Source organism: Myodes glareolus, chromosome 26 (assembly GCF_982192425.1).
Source record: "Myodes glareolus chromosome 26, mMyoGla1.1, whole genome shotgun sequence".
Classification (NCBI taxonomy): domain Eukaryota; kingdom Metazoa; phylum Chordata; class Mammalia; order Rodentia; family Cricetidae; genus Myodes; species Myodes glareolus.
In genome coordinates, this window is record NC_142051.1 from 38,346,343 (window position 1) to 38,368,072 (window position 21,730).

The 21,730-nt window shown below is 45.3% G+C and overlaps 2 long non-coding RNA genes across 2 annotated transcripts; one reads left to right on the top strand and one right to left on the bottom strand.

Moving 5' to 3' along the window:
* Positions 1-1,465: 1,465 nt before the first annotated feature.
* On the bottom strand, positions 1,466-5,693 carry LOC125389900 (uncharacterized). The gene is made up of 3 exons (XR_007228560.3): positions 5,473-5,693; positions 4,101-4,171; positions 1,466-2,861 (listed from the first exon to the last, which is right to left on the bottom strand). It is a non-coding gene; the product is annotated as an uncharacterized LOC125389900 (long non-coding RNA).
* Positions 5,694-5,877: 184 nt separating this feature from the next.
* On the top strand, positions 5,878-8,569 carry LOC146889752 (uncharacterized). The gene is made up of 3 exons (XR_014999659.2): positions 5,878-6,026; positions 7,493-7,705; positions 8,168-8,569. It is a non-coding gene; the product is annotated as an uncharacterized LOC146889752 (long non-coding RNA).
* Positions 8,570-21,730: the final 13,161 nt, after the last annotated feature.

A 21,730-nucleotide genomic window follows, 5' to 3' on the forward strand; every position in this document is an offset into this window, starting at 1 on the left:
CCAATTCAAAAGTACATTTTTCTGTCACATTTCAGTGGCCTCCAGAACTAGATAAGCTACAACTATTTTTTATTTCCTGAAACAGGGTCTTGCTGTGTTGCCCAGGTTGACAACAGACTTGAGATCCCTCTGGCTCCACCTTAACCCTTAAAATGCCAGAATTGAAGGTCTGAGCCACCACAGCCAGCTTCAAATACTTTGGATCCTAGTTCAGACCCCTTCTTATCTATGCCACTGGCCCCCTCAAATACTCCTTATCATTATGATTGACAGCTTTTTTTTTCCTAGTAGTATATAAAACAACAGAACATATTATAACTGATTGCTCAGCCGAACGCAGTAAGTTCATCTCCTAGAGAGTGAGAAGTCAAAATAAGCAGAGACAAGCAGGGAGGAGGGTTCACCTGCAGCAGGTAAGGCCAGGGCATGAGCTCTCTGAAGCAGTGTCCTCATAGAACAAAGGAAGCAAGGATTTTATTTGGAGAGCCTGTCTATATTTACATAGGAAAGCACTTCACAGGCCAGCACATTTCTGAGCATGCTCAGTTAAGGAGTACATTTCTGAACATGACGAGGTTAAGGTTCTACTTCAAGACATGAAGACAGCCTGTGCCCCTTCTCTATTACCTAGTGCAAGGTTGTGCAGCACACATTTGAAAAGTCAAAATTGGCAACAAGAACACTTTGGCACATGCTCAGATTGTAATATCATAAAACTAGAGCACGGATGAGCCAGGCATGGTGACACGGATCTTTCTTCACTCAGCAGAGGAAGGTGGATCCCTGTGAGCTCGAGGCCAGCCTACATAGCAAACTCCAGGACAGACAGGATTACATAGACTCTGTCTCAAAAAAATAAATAAATAAAGCACAGGAACGCTCTGGACACGCCCCCACTCTGTCCTAATGCTTCAGCTGAAGAACAAGGAAAAGACATTTTAATTGTGTTAACATGGATGCTTGTCCTCTAAAGATGAAAACCCTACTTAGCAACTAACAGTGTTGTCTTAGATTATATGGATGCTTGTCCTCTAAAGATGAAAACCCTACTTAGCAACTAACAGTGTTGTCTTAGATTATATGCAGTATGGTACTCTATGGGACTGGGTTGGAGATATTTTATTCTTTATCAACTCTCTAGATGAGCGTGTTGTACATCTCTTCGTGCCTTGGTTTCCTCGTCTGTAAAATTGGACTAACAGAAGTGATAACGGCTCAGAGTTGTTGTGAGGGGCACGCGAATCGGTGCGTGTCAAGAGTTCACAATAGGGCTGGAGAGATGGCTCAGAGGGTAAGAGCACTGACTGCTCTTCCTGAGGTCCTGAGTTCAATTCCCAGCAACCACATGGTGGCTCACAACCATTTGTAATGAGATCTGGTGCCCTCTTCTGGTCTGCAGCATATATGTAGGAAAATGCTGTATACATAATTAATAAATTTTAAAAAAAAGAGTTCACAATACTGCCAGGCTTAAAGTGTCTAGGTTTATTTTATGGATAAAAGTAGTTAGAGCAACGGTTCTGCCAGCCCCCCAGCCCGCCATGCCCCAGTACATTTTCACCAAGCCATTTGTGCTTTGTCCCCCAAACCCTGCCTCTGCTCTGGGTTTTAGGGAGGTCCTAGGGTCATCTCGGTGGAGTGAATTCTGACTCAGCTACTTTTTTAATTCCATTTTTAGTTATTTTGTGTACATGTGTGTTGCATGGCTGCATGTGTGCTACGACACGTGTATGGAAGTCAAATGACAAACTGCAGGAACAAGTTCTCTGCCTCCACCATATAGGTTCCAGGTATCAAACCCAAGTTGTCAGGTGAGAGCCAGTCTTTACCCACTGAGTCATCTCGTTAGCCCCAACTTGGCTACGTCTAATGCATCTCTCTTCGTAGATATGCTCCATCTCCCCTTCTGTGTCTGGAAGCTGAGAAGAACTAAAGCATCTATTGCAGACAGCACTGACGACCATGTCCAGTCCTGGACCAGTCCGTGGGGTGACCAGTCCTGGACCAGTCCATGGACCAGTCCGTGGGGTGAGCTAGTCCAATACCTGCAAAGTGGGGAGCCTCTGAAAATGGGAATTTCCAGTGAACGATTCTACTTTAAAGAAACGTCCGATCCCCTCGTAGAGATGGTCCAGCAGTAGAGAGTCACAAGTTAGAGGGAGCTCCTCTTCCCACGCTTCAGTGCCCCGGAGTTAGGGAGGCTCCAGAAATAAACCCGATGTGCTCACATTATTAAGCATGCTGGGGTAAGGGTGTGCACTCCTAAGTATGTTCAATTTAAGGTCACAGTTCAAGAAAGAAAGGTGGCAATCCAAGGGGCTGCATTTGCTCTGTGCTGTGAGGAGACCTCACTCTGTGTGCCGTAATGGAGCCCTTCGGAGAGAGAGGGGTTTATTCTGGGAGTTGGGCTGTGTTAGCTTATTTGGAGGTGAGCCCAAGGAAGCAGGAGTCTATGTTATATTAAACCTGTAAAAACGCAACGGTATTTAATGGTTATGTCTATTTATATTTCCTGGGCAGAAGGATAAAAACAAGGCCAGACTTAGCGCTGAAGAAGCGGTAGTCTCTCCAGTTAGCCAGGAGAGGGGGGTGTTTGGTCACTTTTGTAGCTGCACATCTGTTTTTGTCCTTGTGCAGACATAAGTATAGAATTGTCTCACTTTTTTTTTTTCTCGTTCCTTGCCGTTCTTGAAAAGCCTCAAGGTTGTTGCTGATGTTTCTCTGCTGCTCATTCTGGTGAAGAGAATAGGATGATCGTACTGAGAGAAAGAAGCCATCTACCAGCTCTCGGCCATGGGGGGACTAACCGCCCCGGTTTTCCTAGCGCTGAGAAAATTCCTGAGACACAAGACTTTGAGGGGCTAAAACAGAAAGAGTCCAAGGTCAGCAAGGTAGAGCTTGTCACCCTAGCTGCTAGGGCTGCCTGCTTCTTCCTCTGCCTTCAGCCCTTCGACATGCCCTAGCAATTACCAAGGACAGCAAGATGCCGTGACTCATTTGTCTGTATACGAGGCTGTCAGTGAGTTGCTCAATCTCTCTGAGTCTTGATGAAACTGACTAAGGAAGATCTGGACCCACCCAAACATAAACTCCCTAACAATTTTTCCCCCAAGCCTTTCATTAGTAATTCTTATGAATAAGAACTGGCTCTTCCAAAATCAGAACTGCCCCCCAAGACAAGTTGTCAGGTTGGTGTCACAAACTTAAAATCTCCTGCACAGAATTTCAGCGTCCTTTGCTAAAGCAAGGGCAAGTTTTTCAACCCACACCAACTTCAAAGTCTCCTACAGTGTTCCTTGTCCCCCTGGGCTGGATAGCCAGAGACTTTCTTTGCCTCCCTATGCAGGGTCAACAGACCGATGTCAACTCGAAGTAGCTGTGGAGAATGGATCTCAGCTGGGTGGTGGTGGTGCACGTTTTTAATCCCAGCACTCGGGAGGAAGAGACAGGAGGATCTCTGTGAGTTCGAGGCCAACCTGGTCTACAGAGCGAGTTCCAGGACAGGCTCCAAAGCTACAGGAAAACCAAACCCTGTCTCAAAAAAAAGAAAGGAAGGGAGGAAGGAAGGAAGGAAGGAAGGAAGGAAGGAAGGAAGGAAGGAGAAAAAGAAAAGGAAAGAAACAAAAGGAAGGAAGGAAGAGAGAGAGAAAAAGGGAAAGCGAAAGAATGGCTCTCTTCCCGGCTTCAATCCTTTTAGACTAAAGGATGGAAAAGTCTGAGGCAGGAAGTGAGGTAGACCAGACAGGTGCTGGGGATGCAGGGCGACGTGCATGGTGGCAGGAGCTGCTGCCACCAAAGCTGCTCACAGCTGTTTAACAGGAAGTTGTCATGGCGGCACTCCGACCACTGAGCTGTAAGACCACCCAAAACTAGCTAGAACCAACACGGCCTGCACCTCATGGTGCTGGCATCTCCTAATTAGCCTTGCAGCCTGCCCCTCGGTGCATCTGATGTCAGGCACATCCCAAATCCCCCACACCAGGAAAGAGGAGTAAACCCTAGAAGCCCCTCCCGCTTCCTAACTCTGGAATAAAGCTTCCCGCCATTAAACTCTGCCCCCTAGGGAAGCTGCCACCCAGAAGCCTAGAGATGCAACTTACTCTTGAGAAGACCAGGCCCTTCCCTTGTCCTGGATGTGTGCCACTCTCTATTTCCTAATTAACCCCAACTTCTGCAAAAAAGAAAGAAAACACACGAACTCAGACTCTAACATCCAAGAATAGAAACATGTACCCAATCTTTCCCATCTTCCTCCCCACAAGTCTTCCCACACACATACTAACCAATGGGTCAGAAAGGCAGACTGAGCCCAGCCACACAATAAAGCTTCCTCTTTGGGCGTGGGGGTGGAGAGAGTTCAATAGTACTGAATTCTATATGAGTCAAAATAGCAAAATCCTTACTTAATATCGTTCACTTCTTTTTTCTTCTTTAAAATGAGCTAGCCGGTGGTATATGAGCTACCTACTACATTCCAGTCCAGCCTGGGCTACAGTGTACTGCCCTGTAGCCAAGGAGGACCTTGAATTTCTCTGACCTTCCTGTTTCCTCCCGTGGTGCTCAGATTAGGCACTCACAATGGTTCCTTGTTTTACTGATTTTAGCTTGGGGAAATAGGATTTAGTGTAGTCAAGGCTGGCCTCAAGCTGGCATTGTAGGTGAGGCTGGTCTTGAACTCCTGAATTTGAACTCCTTGAACTTCTGCCTCCACCCACTAAGCACTAAAGCTACAGACGTCTGTCACTATACTCGGCTTGAATTTTTTTTTTAAATCTATTTATTCGGTTTTGTGAGGCAGGGTTTCCTTGTGTAACAGCTCTGGCTGTCCTGGAACTTGATCTGTATATCAGGCTGGCCTGGAATTCAGAGCCTCCTGCCTCTGCCTCCGGAGTGCTGGAATTAAAGGCGTGTGCCCGCCATCACTACCCAGCTTGAAATTTTATTTTGATAGGAGTGTTATCTTTATTCCTTTTTTTCTTTTCTTCAGCATTCCCATTGCTTCTTAGACTTCTCTATGCCTTTTTCCTTCAGGAAATTCAAACTGGTAACAAAGTTTGTATTTTCTATTGTGTCTTACAAAATTTGTTGTTGTTGTTGTTTTGTTTTTCGAGACAAGGTTTCTCTGTGGCTTTGGAGCCTGTCCTGGAACTAGACCAGGCTGGCCTCAAACTCACAGAGATCCACCTGCCTCTGCCTCCCAAGTGCTGGGATTAAAGGTGTGTGCCCCCACCGCCCAGCTCACAAAATTTTATTAAACATGCTTTTTTAAAAAAATAAAAAAATTAAAAAAAGGAAATTAAGGGTGGGGGGAGGGGACTGAGAGGTATTATTGTACTTCTGTTCACCAGTTAGCAGACAGCAAGGCCAGCAAGAAAATCAAGCTTAACCTAGGACTGTCTCGGCTCCAAGCCAGTGCCCCCCCCTGCCCCCCACCCGAGCTATAGATGCCTAAGGATCCCGTTCCTCACATACCAGCGGTCTGAGATGAAGCCTCTGGACCAGATGTTGCTATTAAACTACGCAGCTGTCATTTGTAATTTCCTTTGCTGTCCCCAGGGCCCCCGGTTTCATTTCACTTTAAGCCCAGCAGGCTCTTGCCAAACCAACGGGACAATCCCATCTGTAGCAGGACCAGTGAAATCAGCCCAGGGCTTGCCGCTTTGAGTCCTCTCTGCCTCTTCAGCTTAAGCCCTGGCAGCTGGGCTCCAACGCAGCGAGAGAATTCTTAAGTTCCTTTGGCTCCCCATCCCCTCCCCTAAGAAAGAATGTCCCAGTAGATTTGCACATTTGCCACCCTTAGGAATCCCTTAGAGCCTGAGCCGAAATTACAAATGGCGGTTTGCATTTAACTCAGACAGACACCAAAACTTCTCCCTGCCTGGAGTTCCTCGGAAAGGAAGGCACGCACAGTATGCACAGGGAGGGAGTGGCGGTGGAAAGATGCCCAAGAATGTGAAATCAACAGCCCTGAACCTACTAGCCGGAAGGGTGTGAACGCAAAACCCCTTCCAGAAAAACCAAACCAGGTAGGACGCGGGGCCAGACAGGTTTAAATGCCAGTTTCTCTCTCTCTCTCTCTCTCTCTCTCTCTCTCTCTCTCTCTCTCTCTCTCTCTCTCTCTCTCTCTCTCTCTCTCTCTCTCTCTCTCTCTCCTCCGTATTCCCTCGGGAGAAGAAGCCAATGGTGCCACCCAGCCATAAAAGTGCCGCGAAGACGGGAAATCGGCCTCACAAGCAACTATTGTTAATGTTGCAGTACAAGCTCCCAACGTTGGTGACAATTTTTTCAGACAGGTTTGCTATGCATTCCGATTCTCTTTGGTCTTTGTTTTTCTTCCTTGGCCTTTGATCTAGACTTCACATACTCGAAGTCGCCAAAGAACAGGCCTGTATTTGTTCCATAATTCACACGGTGTTCAGGCAGCATTCCAACCCAAAAAAAAAGCAGTCCAAGAAAGTACAAGATCCCGAAAAGGAGGGGAAAAACATTCGGCACAAAATAGGCTTTTTTTTTTTAATTTTGCTTTCTAGTTTAAAAGGATATATTACATTCTAATAGAGAGGAGGGAAAACCAGAAAATTAAAGTTCAAAATTTAAAAGGAGACAGTTCTCAAACGATGGCATGCCAATAGCCAATAAACATTTGAAAAAAAATATTCAATATCCTTAGTTATCAGGAAAGCTAAAATTGTACTGAAATTCCATCTCACCCCAAACAGAATATGAATGCCTACCATTCGAGAAAGTAACAAGCCTTGGTGAAGATGGGGCCTGAGACCCTTAAATTCTGCTGGTGGGTATATAAATTAGCCCAGCCACCAAGACCATCAGTAAAGCTAGGCATTCCTAAGAAAAGGAAAACGAGAATTACCACGTGACCCAGCTCGGTGGCCCCTGGGTGTAACTGAAAGGCTCTGAGACAACACTGGACAGATACCTCCAATGTGTGTTTCTTGCAGCCCTATTCACAATAGCCAAGTTCTGGAATCAGCCTGGGTGACTAACAGACCACCATAGCAGCAGTAAAGCCCCAGGAAGAAAAAGCAATGTTCTCTGGTCATGAATGAAATCTAACACTACAGTTGGGCAGCATCAGTGACCTGGCTAAGGGATCGTCCCTCAGGACGGTAGGACAACCCTAAATAAAGCCAGGCCACCTGAAGCCATGCTAGAGAGGGGCAGAATAACTCATCATTTTAATGAGATAATATACTTCTTCCCTGAACTCTCCCCGAGCGTGGTCCTTACAAGCGGCCATGACATTCCTTGGGTGGGCTCACCTGAGTGCTGAATTTCCCTTTTTCTTTTTCCTATATTCTTCTTCCTGTACTGGCCAAAACCTGAGTATGTTTTTGCTGATACTCTGAACTCCCTTAATCTTTCTCCAAAGTCCCCTCTCCACTGTGTGGCTGCCATCTGCTGTGCAGATCTCCATGTCCACAAGTCCATGTGGCTTTCTTGTTTCCTTCTCTTCTCCATTCTCCTCTTCCAGGCAGCTTCTGAGGTTTATTTGTAATAACCAGAACCTGGAAACAACCTAGATGCCCCTCAATAGAAGAATGGATAAAGAAAGTGTGGCACATCTACACACGAGGGTACTACTCAGCGGTGAAAAACAATGACATCTTGAATTTTGGATGCAAATGGATAGAAATAGAAAACACTATCCTGAATGAGATAACCCAGACCCCAAAAGATGAATATGGTATGTACTCACTCATTAGTGGATTCTAGCTATAAACAAAGGACATTGAGCCTATAGTTCATGATCCTAGAGAAGCAAAGTAATAAGGTGAACCCAAAGAAAAACATATATAGATCCCACCTAGAAATTGGACAAAACAGACAAAATCATCTGACAAAATTGGGAGCAGGGGGTTGGGGGAGAAGGGAAGGTAGAAGAGGAAGAGGAGAGGGGAAAGGGAAGGTTGAGGAGAACTTAAGGAAATTGAATAGTCTAGATGGAGGAAGGACAGAGATGAGAGCAAGGAAAGAGATATCTTGATAGAGGGAACCATTATAAGGTTAGCAGAAATCAGCCTTTAGAGAAATTCCCAGGAATCCACAAGGATGATCCCCAACTAAGACCCTAAGCAATAGAGGAGAGGGGACCTGATCTTGACTTGTCCTGTAGTCAGACTGATGATTATCTTAAATATCGCCATAGAACCTTCATCCAGCAACTGATGGAAACAGAGTCAGAGTCCCACATTGGAGCACTGGACTGAGCTCCCAAATTCCAGTTGAAGAGTGGGAGGAGTGAGAATATGAGCAAAGAGGTCAAGACCATGATGGGGCCACCCACTGAAACAGTCTGCCTGAGCTAATGGGAGCTCACCAACTCCAGCCGGACTACGAAGGAACAAGCATAGGACAAAACTAGGCCCTCTGAATGTGGCTGACAGTTGCATGACTGGGGCAGACTGAGGGGTCACTGGCAGTGGAACCAGGATTTATCCCTACTGCATGTACTGGCTTTTGGGGATCCTATTCTCTTTGGATGTATACCTTGCCCAGCCTAGATATAGTAGGGAGGGCCTTGAACTTTTCACAAAGCAATGTGCCTTACCCTCTCTGAGGATTGGATGGGGGTGGGATGGGAGGGGATGTGAAGGGAATAGCGTGAAGGAAAGAAGTGGGAACTTGGATTGGTAATTTTTTTAAAAAAATCTAATGAATTTTAAAAAAGAAAAGTTTAAAAAATTATATGTTTACAAAGGTGTTATTTAAAAAACAATAAATAAATAAATGCAAGGAAAAAAATTAAAAATAATGATAAGAAGTTATAAACTTGAGAGGGCTTGTGGGGGGCAAGGGAGGAACCAGAGGAGAGAGGGGGAGGGTGAAATGATATAAGACAGCGTCCATGTATGAAATTCTCCAAAACTAGTAGGGAAATGTGTCATGTCTGCCCAATGCAGAATTATTCAGCCACGAAGAACAACATTTTGTCCTTACAGGAAAAAAAAAAAAACAACTGGGGATCATTACAACAACTGAAATAAATCAGACTCGGAAATATTTATAAATTTAGCAAGTAATGTAGCCTAAACCAAGAGTTGCTCTGCTTTTGGTTTTGTGTTTTGAGACAGGGTCTGATAGCAGCCCAGGCTAACCCCAGACTCTTTACGTAGCTGAGGTTGGCCTTGCTACACTGACCCTTCTGCCCCCGCCTCCTAGAATACTAGGATTACAGGTGTACACACTAGGATTGCGTAACAGAATGGAGCCAAAATTGTAAACCTGCTGCTTGGAGAGATAAAATCATTAGGCAATGTCTCAAGCACTTGCATATCTTCGCTACGCAAAGATAAATTTGCTTGTTGTAAATCAAATCATAACACTAGCGGACTCTCACCTTTAGAGCTTTGGCCAGACAAAGAAGGATGCTTAGAAAACACGAGTCACCTGTTGTTCCCTACTCCACACACACCATCTTCATCTGCACAGGGTTAGTGTGTTTTCTGGGGACTGGCCATCTTGTTTATTGATAGTACAACTGGGAAAGGACAGACCAAAGCCTTTCCTCCTGATATGGCCCCCATTTAGTTCACAAATACCACACGTTCTAAGTTTCCATTGGATTCTTCTCTAAGACTGGGATTTGCATCCTTCGACAGGTGACGTTTTGTCCGTGAGTGCCCAGACTGATGGCATAGTATGAAAACCTTCCGCCACCCTTCCCTCCATCTTCCTTACTCCACAGTACGACTACAGAACAGTTTGTCTCCCTACAGACTTGTGTGAATTTTCTAAACTATCATTAATTAGAATCATGCGGCCAAAGGGGTGGGGGGGTATGAGACAGAGAAAGAGGAAAGAAAACCTTTGGCAACACTACCCAGCCAGCGTGTAATAGAATCTGCTTTTGGCTGCAGAATCTTGGACCGATTCCAGTTCAGGAAATACCAACGAAGGTGCCAGAGACACAAGGCCAGAGGGGCCCGTGGTGTTTGGAATGCAAGCACCGAGTTCCAGAAATCGGAAATTTTCTAACTGGCCACCAGATGGCCTCACTTTTCAGAACCATTTTATAGAGTTTGGTTTTAGTTCTGTAAGTTCTTGCAAAGAATGCCAAGGAAATCATAATCCAGAAGAGACAGATTTTCTGATCGAAGGTTACCAATAGCAATGGAAGTCTTTATTCTTAGGGTCTCCTGTGGGAAAATAAAATAACATGCATTTTTGAACTGATAGATCTGAATTTCTTTCTTTCCCTAGCATTAAAGACTGAGATTTCTTGAAATCCTGCTAATATTATTTCCAACCTATGTTCTCATATTTCAAAAAATTTGTGGTGCTGAAGACACTTCAATGTGTCATACATCACTTCAATGAGTCATACTTCACTTCAATCTGTCGTACGTCACTTCCGAGGAAGGTATCACTAACTGCAGGCTTCCAGTTCTTGTAAAAATGTGCATCACCTGCGCCTGTCACTCAATGAGTAGGTTTCTTCTGCTTCATTTGGGGTCTCCTGATGCAGTGCTTATGTTATTTTTTTTAAGATTATAGCACATGAAAGAATGGACTTAATTGAGAAACAATTTCAAGTCCAGGGTCAGCTTGATAGGAGTCGCTAGTCATTCCCGTTATCCATAGATACACGTCCTGGCCACGCTGGACCTCTGGATCTTCTTTCTAATTGACAAACATGCGTGAGCAGCCTTATCATCTTTCCAAACAGCCTGGTTTATCCTGAATAGCCAACGATTTGCAAGGGTTGTTTAGACACCAAATGCTAGCAACTGGAGATCCTGGAGCCCGGGGTCTTTTTCAGGATACTGTCTCTATTTTAAACTCCACTCTGTCAAGGAAGGGTGCCATGGCTTGAATATGAAGTCCTCCTCAGGAAATAGACTCGTGGGTTGAAGTCTTGATTCCTAGCAGTTATGCTGAACAGGCGATTGGGACACAGTGCTTGGTTGAATGAAGCGGGTCACTGGAGGAACGTCTTCACAGAGTCCAGCTTGGATCCCTCCCTTTCCTGTCTCTCTTCTTCCATGTTGTCAGAAAAGCTCACTAGCTCCTCAGTTCTGGGCAGAAGTATATCTTAACCAGCTCAGTCAGCACAAGTCATACCCTGGTTACAAAGATGAGTATTAAGAACAGTCATGTGGGCTGGAGAGATGGCTCAGAGGTTACGAACACTGGCTGTTCTTCCAGAAGACCCAGGTTCGGTTCCCAGCACCCACAGTTGACTTGCAACCATCTGTAACTCCAGTTGCATGGGATCCAGTGCCCTCTTCTGACCTTTGCGGGTGATGCTCACACATGGCACAACAGACATACATGCCAGCAAAACACTCGTGTATAAAATAAGTAAGAACAGTCATATGACCCGAGTCACTCCAGCCTGAGTGAATTTCAAGGCTCTTTCCATAAATACACAAAAAATAAACCCCTGCTGAATATAATAGATCATGCCTATAATCCCAGAATTTGTAAGTCTAAGACAAAACACTACACTAGAAAAAGGAAAACAAAGGTAAAGGATGGCGTGAAGAGGTACTGTGTTTATCCAGCATGCCCAAGGCCCTAAGCTCAATACTCACAACCTCAAAGATAACAATATAATAATTTAAAGGTCATTTTTCTGGGGGTTGGAGAGTTAACTCAGCAGGTAAAAGCATTTGCTGCTCTTGCAGAGGACCAGAGTTTGATTCCCAACACCTACACTAGGCAGTTCACAACCTCTTATAATTCCAGCTCTAGGGACAATACCTGACCTCTGTGTGCGGGCAGACAAACACACACATACACACACACACACACACACACACACACACACAACACAGATATTCACACACAAATTAAAATTAAAATCTTTTTAAAGTCCATATTTTCCTTCTAAATAAGAATATTGAAGAACTGATCTCAAGAGTTCAAAGTCATCGTGAAGTCCCAGCTTAGAGCAAAGATCATGGAAGAAACACAGAGATAAACTGTGCACTTGGTGTAAATATTGTTGGTCAGCCAGATCACACCTCATGTGAAAGGTGCCTACTTTGCATTCTTCAGTTACAAGAATCCAAGAATATGGTGGGGGGGGCACTCATGGGAGCTGCTCACCTCAGTCTTAGAATTCAGGTGTCCATTCTAGTTGGTTCAAGCTCATGTGTCCCCAACCATCCGATAGTTGTCACGTCATCCTTACGTGGGAATAATTGTCCTTTTCTTTTCTACACACATTTTAACAAGTTTTGTTCAAAGGGATTCCTGATAAAATGGGAAAATCATTAAAAAATACACGTACTTTAAACGTTTTGCTTTTAACTTAAAACGTGGGTAGCATTCATTTGTCAGTTTGACTGTTTGGGTGGTTGGTATGTAGAGGTGTCCTGTTGCTCCTCCATCCTTGTCTCCCTTTCTTCAAAGGCACAGGATGAAACCACCTTCTAGCTTGCTCTGATGTTGCATGCGCCTGAGCAATGCCTTTGCTTCCTTCCCTTCTCTGTATGTGCGGCCCAAATCCTTATGTTTAAGAGTGAGGGTGTGTCCATGACACAGCAGGTGGGGGAACTCAGATGACACCCTTGGGTGTTGCTCTGTGTCTTCTACTTTGTTGGGTGCAAGCTCTCTCATTTGACCCTGTGGATGTCAGGCTAGCTGCTATGTGAGCTTCCTGGAATTCTCCGGCCCCCCCACCCCACCCCTATCATTTCACTGTAGGAGTTCTTGGACTACAGATATGTGCTCCAGAGCGTTATGGATTCTAGGCATCCAGACTCAGATCCTCAAACATACATAAATGTTTAACCCACTGAGTCATATCCCCAAACCCACAAGGGAATCTTCATATTCTCTTCCACCTGTGACTTGGTGCAGAAGAACACAGCCTCCTTAGAATTCACATGTTGGAAATGTCAAAGCCAAAAGATGGAAGCAGCCTGGTGTTCATAAATCAGGAACTTAACATAGCAGAGAAACTGTCAATTGTATTAAACCATTGAGACTTTTGTCTGGTAAAGCAGCTAGTACTGCCTTAGCTAGTGGGCATTGCCTTAACTAGTAACTCTTTTTAAGAAAATACGAGTTTCCTCACTGAAATTCTTTTCCCATCTTCCTTACCTAAGTCAAACCCCTAACATACTATCATTTCCCCTTTAGTTTCTGAAAGTTTATACTTGAAATTGTTGGTAAAACAATGAGTTCAGCACCCTAATGCCCCTGTCTCGTCCTCATTTAATTTATGTTTCCGTGACCTCACCCGCACTGAGTTCTTTCAACACATTCCACTTAGCTTTAATAGAAGCAATTATTTTTCCATACTCATTGCATCAGTTTACATAAATATTTAATTAGACACCATAAATAAAACAACAACCGCAATTGACACGAACTGTTTGGGAACCTGTCGTTGAAGGAGGAGAACTCCCAGGTACACTGGAGAAGTCAATCACAAGCATTCATCTGTCCGTAGACATCAGTCAATATGTGTGACACCACTAATGAGTTGGTTTAGTAGCCACTGATGAACTGAATACGTTGGGCTTAATTTCCTTTCTATTTCACTTGAAATATTTTTCATGTGTCTTTGCACACAATATTATTCTACACCTTGACAGTTTGTTACTTATATATCAGGTCCTGGTAGTAATACTGTGTCAACTTCTTCAAATGAATTTGATAATATCATTATCTCTATATAGTGTATTATTTATCTGTTGTTTTTTGAGACAGAATCTCAGCAAGCACAGGCTGGCCTTGAACTCTTGGTCCTTCTCTCTTTGTTTCTCAAGAACTGGAAATACAAGTGTGTGCCACCATGCTATATTAGTTATGGTTTTATTGCTGTGAAGAGACACTATGACCATGGCAACTCTTATAAAGGAAAACATTTCATAGGAGATGGCTTACAGATTCAGAGGTTTAGTCCATATTGTCATGGCAGGAAGCATGGTGGCATGCAGGCAGACATGATGCTGGAGAAGTAGCTGAGAGTTCTACATCTGGATTGGCAGGCAGCAGGAACAGAGAGGGACACTGGGCCTGGCTTGAGCTTCTGGAGCCTCAAAGCCCACCCACTGTGACACACTTCTTCTAACAAGGCCACACCCACTCCAACAAGGCCACACCTCCAATAATGCTGCTCCCTATGAGTCTATGGGGGCCATTTTCCTTCAAAGCACCACACTTGCCTAGACAGATTCTTTTTCCAGTGTTGGAACTCAAACTTAGGACCTTGTACATGCTAGACAAATGCTCTACCAATGAGCTACATTCTCACCCTTACCTCTGTATAATTTACAAAGCATGGGGCATGCATTGGTTGAGGAACCTGTAAACAGAATATGTGACATTAGGCTCTTTTTAACGGGAGAATTCCTTATTATTTTGCCCCAAAATTGTTGCTCATTTCAGAATATTCACTTCTTCTCTAGCTTTTTTCTTTCATGTATTTATTTGTGTGGCACATGTGCACCACAGCACAAGTGTGGAGACTATAGAACACATGCACAGGAGTCATGGAAATTATAGAACACACGGAAGTCGGTTCTCTCTTCCCACTGTATGGCTTCCAGGAATTGAACTCAGATTATCAGGTTTACCCTCTGAGTCACATCAGATTTTTGTTCACTTTCTTTATATAGTCTTTCCTTTATTTTTGTTTTATGTGTATGTGCATTTTGCCAGCATGTATGTCTACACATGCAGTGTCCACAGAGACCAACAGAGGGCGATAGATTCCCCCACCTGGGACTGCGGTCAGTGACTGATGTGAGCCCCCACATGAGTGCTGGATCAGAATCCAGGTTCTCTGGAAGAAGAGCCAGTGATCGTCACCACTGAACCATCTTTCCAGCCTCCCCTTTTTTATGTATCCAGTGTATGCTTTGGGGTGGGGTGCCACGGGGCCTGAGGCCTTGGAATCCCCAGGAGCTAGAGTTACAGGTGGTAATGAAACATTTGGCACGGGCGCTGGGAACTGAACTTGGATCTTCTGCAAAAGAATCATGCACTCGTACCCCACGGAGCCATCTCTCCAGCCCCCACATGGTTCACATCTTGAGTCAGATGTAGTACCACATAGTCTCAGAAAACCCATCTATTTCGTGAGGGAGGTTTTCAAATGTCCTAGCATCAAGGCAAGCGTGGCATCCTCTTCCTAAAGGTGCCAGCTTTTAATTATGGACAAGCTTTAAGCACACGTACGAGCAGATGGACAGCTTAATGAACCCCCAAGTAGCCATTCCCCAGCCTCAGCAGTAATCAACATTTTCGTCAATACTCTTCCGCCTACTCCCCCGTCAGCCTGTTAAAGCAGAGCGCTGTAATCTTGAACGAATCCCGGGCTTCCAATGACCCCACCCTCATAAACTACAGTCATTCCCCCACACACACACACACACAGAAGAGAACTTCCCTAGGAAAGTTTGGCATTTCCTATGTCTGTAATTGCCATTTTTCTGGTTTTCCTTTTTTTAATAAATAAACTATGTATCATAGAGTTTCTAGTTTTCTTTCTTTTTTATAATTTATGTAGATTATTTGCAGAGAATAATTACAAGGCATATATGAACACCACATGCAGGCCTGGTGCCCGCAGAGGCCAGAAGAAGGTGTCGAATCCCTTGGGTCTGGAGTTGGTACGGGAGAATTGTCTGTATTCTGTCAATCATGTATTTTAATAAAATGCTGATTGGCCAGGCAGGAAGTATAGGTGGGAAAACCAGACAGGAAGTAGAGGTGGAGCAAAGAGAACGGGAGTATTCTAGGAAGGAGGAAGCTCCCTCTCCAGAGCTGCCCAGACCACCAGAGAGGAAAGATGTAAGCTGCCCAGCTGAGAAAGGTATTGAGCCGTGTGGCTAACGTAGATAAAGATAATGGGGTAACGTAAGTTATAAGAGCTAATAAGTAGCCTGACCTAATGGGCCAATCAGCTTTATAACTTATAGAGATCTCTATGTGATTGATTTTCTCTGGGACTTGCCAGCTGTGGGGTACCGGGCAGGGACAGAAACCCCAACAAGCCGGCTGTCATGTTACATGGAGTTACAGGTATTTGTGAGTCGCCACGTGGGTGCTGGGAGCCGGGGTCCTCTGGAAGAGCAGCTGGTGCTCTTCCATCACGGATTGGCCGCTCCAGTCCCAGGTGTTTCCTTTCGATGCAAAGATGGCTGTTACTACTCTGCTTTTACTACTCTAGCTGGCTCATTTGTTTTTCTTAGGCCAAATGCTTGCTTAGTGAGTCATGGTGTCCCCGAGGGTACCCGCGTGCTGCTGGACACTTCAGTCTCATCCTTCACGGTGTTCTCTTGTTCCCGCGTTTTCTAGAACTGCAGGTTGAAAATTCTACTTTAAACCGTAAATTGTTTAAATTTTTTTCTTCTTTTAAGAAAATTTCCCCTCTCCCAAAATTATCAATAAATGAATATATTAATTAATTTAACTAAAATTTAAATTTCCCCCTCATTTGTAAACTCATGAATGCTATTGTATTGAGCACTTATATTAATTTTCTGGCATTTGTTTGCCTTTACCCACCTCCTGGTCTTATGTTTGCTTTTATACCACACATTCTAATAACACTACATTATCATAAAAATTACCTTTGCATATATGTATTAACTTTGGAGAATTATCTTTAAGCTTTTTGGCCAGCTAGCCTGGCATGCACAAGTCGAATAGCAAAGAGACCCAGTCTCAAAGTGGAAGGTGACTCTGTCCTTTGACCTCACATGAACGTCATGGCAGACATCCACGTGTCCACATTTGCATACACAAATCCCCAAAGACGCAGATCGTATACAGACACCCAGAAGACAAATGCAAAAGGGAGCAGGCAGGATTGCTCAGGGGGTGAAGGGTCTTTCCTGCCAAGCTGACAGCCACAGTTTAACCCCCAGTGCCCATGTGGAGGAAGGAGAGAACTGATTCCCCACAAGTTGTCCTCTGATATGCACATGAATGCAGCAATAAGCAGGCACATGTACACACACAAACATACATGACACTTACCATGTCTTTTTAATCTCTCAGATCCAGAGAGGCAGCCACTGTGTGCTCCATCCCCTTCAAGCTTTCATCCTGCCAGACTCCAGGCCGGGGTAAGAGAGTGAGAGACAAGATCAAGGGCATTATTATGCCAGCCGAATGCTCCTGGGCTACAGTAGATCATGATTTCCATGTAGGAGCCAATACACTGGTACTTCTCAATGAACTGTGTGGGTGTACATGTGTGTAGGCCTGAAGTATACCTCTAGTGCCTTCTTCGGTTCCTCTCCATCTTGGTTTTTGAGGCAGGCTTCTCCCTGAACCTGGATCTCATTAATTGAGCTAGGCTGGCTAGACGCCAAATGCAACTTAGGTATCCACTCATCTCTGCCTCCCCAGAACCGGATTCAGATATGCAGTACCACCCAGTTTTTCTTACATGGGTTCATGTCCTTGTGCTTGAGCGGCGAGCACTTTACCATGAGTGATCTTCCTGGCCTTTATGAGATGATCTAGAAAGGCTTTCAAAGGTTCACCATGGTATGGGGGACCCTCCCCAATGCCTGTGAACTCTCCCACTTTTCCCAGAGACCTCTTGTAACTTCTCAGCTCCTGCCCTGAAGAACAGTGTGGAACGGCTTTTGACTGAGGTCGCTTCACCCCATAGGAAATCCTCCTGGCCTGGGACCAGCTATTTTCTATCGATGCTCCTGGGAAACAGACACCCCCGATACAACAAAGTGGCCCCACTGAAACCGTCCCATTTAGAACTCTGAGCAGCTCACCAGACAGGAAACGACCTCTGGCTTCTATTCATTTATGGCTCTAAGCACATGTCCTCTGGATGAACTCTCCTAACCTGCTCTCCTCCAGTCCCAGGACATCCCTCCCCAGTGCCCCCAGTTCTCTCGTGGCTTTCCCTATGAGAAAAAAGAAAATGTCAGGACACTGTCCACATCCCAGAGATGGCTGTCTACTGCCCCTTTCTCCTGCTCCAGCTAGAGGTACCTGATGGAGATTGACAACCCCCGCACCAGGTTTCACTGTTCCCAAAAGAATCCGCCTCTGGCTGACATCCCATCATAAACACATTCTGAAATCTGAAACTGCTTAGCACTTTGTGTTCTCAGCTCTGAGATGTCCCCTGAAATTTCGAGGCACCATGAAAAGTCCCACTGGAGATCCTGCTACCTTTAAGACACACACAACACCTTCCTCATGAGCATCAGGTCCTCCGGGCTGGCTTCAGACTCCTCCCGGCAGAAAACACCATAGCTGTGACTGTTAACTGAGTCCTACTTCTGGTTGCTAAGATAAGACCTTTGGAAAGATTCAAATCCCAGTTCCTTTTTACAGTTGTTACACAGTTGCTTCTGGTCTACCTTCATGCCATGAATACACTCCAGAAAACTGAACATGCCTGGGCTGGGCAATTAAGGAACCCAAAGAGAGTTGCAATTGATTTGTAGGAATAACCTTTAAGAATCTAAAAATATATCAAATGTGAAAGGGATTAAATTAGGACAGGAGAGCGATGTATACTTAAATGCCCAACAATAGAGGAAGGGGTTAACTCTTTCAGGATCATCCCAAAGTCTGCTTTATGAAAGCCAATCTGCCGCTCCACAATATCCATAATATTCATGCTTTTATTCTTGGAGTTACTGATAGGCTTCAGTCTCTGGGTCCAGCTGGTGTTGCCACTTGGAGCTCTGAGAGAAGTCCCTGATAATGGAAAAAGGCACAGCAGAGGGGATCGGTGCCCATGGATCTTTCCCACACTTGTCCCAGATATTCAGTGAGAAGTGAGGGTTCACGAACAGAAGTGGGGGGAGGGAAGCAGTGAGTCAGCTGATCTCTGGGGTCCTTTCTTGTCTTTCAAGACTGAACCTCCGTTCTGGAAGGCTCAGGCATAAGGCATGCTGTCCTGCTGGCAATATGCACAAAGCAGAGTTGATGGTTGACAGAAATTCATTTCAAACAGGGAACAGAACCCAAAGTGGGCAGAGGCCCGTGCATAAATAAGGTGTGTCCAGTACCGGAGACAACAGGGATTTCCTCAAGGACACCTCATCGTGCCAGAGGTGGCTCACAGAGCAAGTGAGCGATGGAAGCGTGTGTGGTTGTGTGTATTCACATGGAATGCAAAGCAAGGGGCAAGAGTTGCTGAATGTGTCCAACAAATCTGGGCATTCTCCTGCCTCCACGCTGTGACTGCAGGAGTAAGAATGATTTTAGTAAGGGAGCAGAATTCATCAAAAAAGATTCACTCCCAAACTCCACCCTATACATAAGAAATAGCGAGCGCTGGCAAGATGGCGCTGAGAGTTAGGACATCTGCTGCCAAGACTGGCATCCGGAGTTCAATCCCCAGGACCCACTTAGTGGAAGGAAGGAACCAGCTTCAAGCAAGTCGTCCTTTGACCTCCAGGTGCTCTTGCCCATTTGTACACATGCACACATAAATAAACATAAATTTAATTTTTAAGATTAAAAAAAAGAACAAAGACAGAAGACCCGACACTGTTGTGGTATAGAGCTGTGGGGACAGCCTTGGGGGACGCAATGGTAGAGAGAGTCCCTGGCAAGGAGGGACAGCTGTCCTGTAACCCTGCACTACCAAGTCTACCAAGAGGAAAAACCAGTCGACACATGGAGAAATTTTGGGGACAGCATATTATATTTCTGCTATTGCCCTGACAAAGCAGATCAGCACTTTAGTGGCTTCGAGCCGAATAGTCTGTAGAGGTGTGTCTGGCAGGGCCCTCACCAAGGTATTAGTAGCTGGGGAGCTGTATGTGATGATCGACTTCCTCAGCTTTAGTTCGTTAGTGAAATTCAGCCAGCTACTCATAGCTGCGGGACTGAGGCCTTCATTGTCTTCCCACTCCTGTGTGGGTGTGTGTGCACGTGCACACGCACATACATTCCACAGCATGCGTGTGGAGGTCAGAGGACAATTCACAACCAGGCATCTATGCTCTCCCTCCACAGTGTGAGTTCCAGAAATGAAACTCGGTCATTTGTCTTAGCAGCAAGTACCCTTGCCACTGAGCCATCTCGCCAGCTCCGTCTTGCTTTCTTCAGGGAAGGTCTCTCACTAGGACCTGGAGCTCATTGGTTCAACTAGGCAGGCGGCTAGCAAGCCTCGGGGATCCTCCTGCCTCCATCTCTCTAGTGCTAGGATGACAAAAACACACTATCAGGCCTACCTTTTTGTGTGGGTACAAAGGAACAAAATCAGGCAGGTCCCCATGCTTACACAGCAAGCGCTTCATGGACTGAGCCATCGTCCCTGCCCTGAGGTCCTCGTTTTCTTGTTGGCTGTCTCTGAAGATTGTTGATAGCTTACTGCATTACCTGTAGACTACATCCGTCTTCATCCATGTTCAAATCAGTAGAGGTAGAATAGAGAGGTCTTTTTCTTTCATGCCTCAGGCCTGTATTCTCTACTCATGATGACAGTTGGAATGGGCTCTCCACATGCAAAGACTCCTGTAGTTAAAGGGTTAGCCTGGGCTTGTGTTAAAATCCTAGATCATCTATCTCCCAGCTCAAGGTTCTTCACCTCAGTCCCAACCACCAAGTCCCTTTTCCAGGCAATGCTCTCGTTTGTCCCTTCCAAAGTCATGGTGGAATCTGATTGTCTTTGTAGCCGTGTTAGCAGGGAAAGCCTGAAACAGGGGTGATTATGTCATTCAAAGATCTTAATAGCTTCCTTGTCGGAGCAGGTGAACTCCCTCAGAAGTGAGTCTGTCTCTTGGGGAAAGAGATTAGTTACCAAGACAGCAGGTTGCTATGGAGCAAGGCCCCTGGTGTTTCATCTCTTCCGAATGAGCTCATTGTCTCTTCCATGTTTGTACCAGGTTATGATGTGGCACAAGGCTCTCACCAGAGGCAACCACAGAGCCTCATCTCCCTATCCTCCAGAGCCATGAAGTGAATACGTCTCTGTAAATTACCAACTCTCGGGCCCTCTGTCCTCAAAACAGAAAACCCAGACAGGTGGCGTCTTTCCAGATTCCAAGGAATAAAGCGTGGGCTGTGCTTATTCTGACAGAGACGGAGAGGTTGGTCTGTGTTCCCGGGCATCTAGGAAGTGCAGAAGTGGGTGCATGGTTCTCGGTAGAGAAGCCCAAGGTGGAGGAGCTGGCTGACGCCTACGACAAACAGCAAGGACAGAACAATTCGTGATCTGAATTTAGTGTAGCAAAGTGACAAATTACCTGTGGACTAAATGCCTTCTACAGATAACAGCCTCCCCAGAGCCTTGTCAGAAAAACTCACATCCATAAAGGCTGCCCACCAGAGTCCAGACTACTGTGGCAAAAATATTCTAGGCTAGATGGTGGGAACTCTGGGGTAGGGGTGAGGACATGTGGTGATAACAGGGCCACAGGAGAGAGCCTCACCCTTGTCAAGGAATTTTGCGATGTTAGTGGTCCCTAACAGGAAGGAAGCCTCTGAAGGGCCCACAGAGACCCCTACGTTGTTTTGTCTGCTGTCAGAATTGAGCTGAGACTTGGCAAGTGTCTAGATTTAGGAAGAAAATATGTGAAAGCGTTCCCGGTGGAAAACATTAGGCATTAAAGGAAACAAAGGCAAATGAGGGGAGAACGGACAGGACAACTGAAGAAAAGACCAGAATTGCCTGGCTGCACCAAAACACACACACCTAGGAGCCAAAAGAACGCTACCTCTGTGTAAGAGGCTTTAAAACCAGACAAAGAAGGCAGAACATGTTGTGATGTACGATAAACAACTATTAAAGTTTCTCTAATGAAGCATTGGC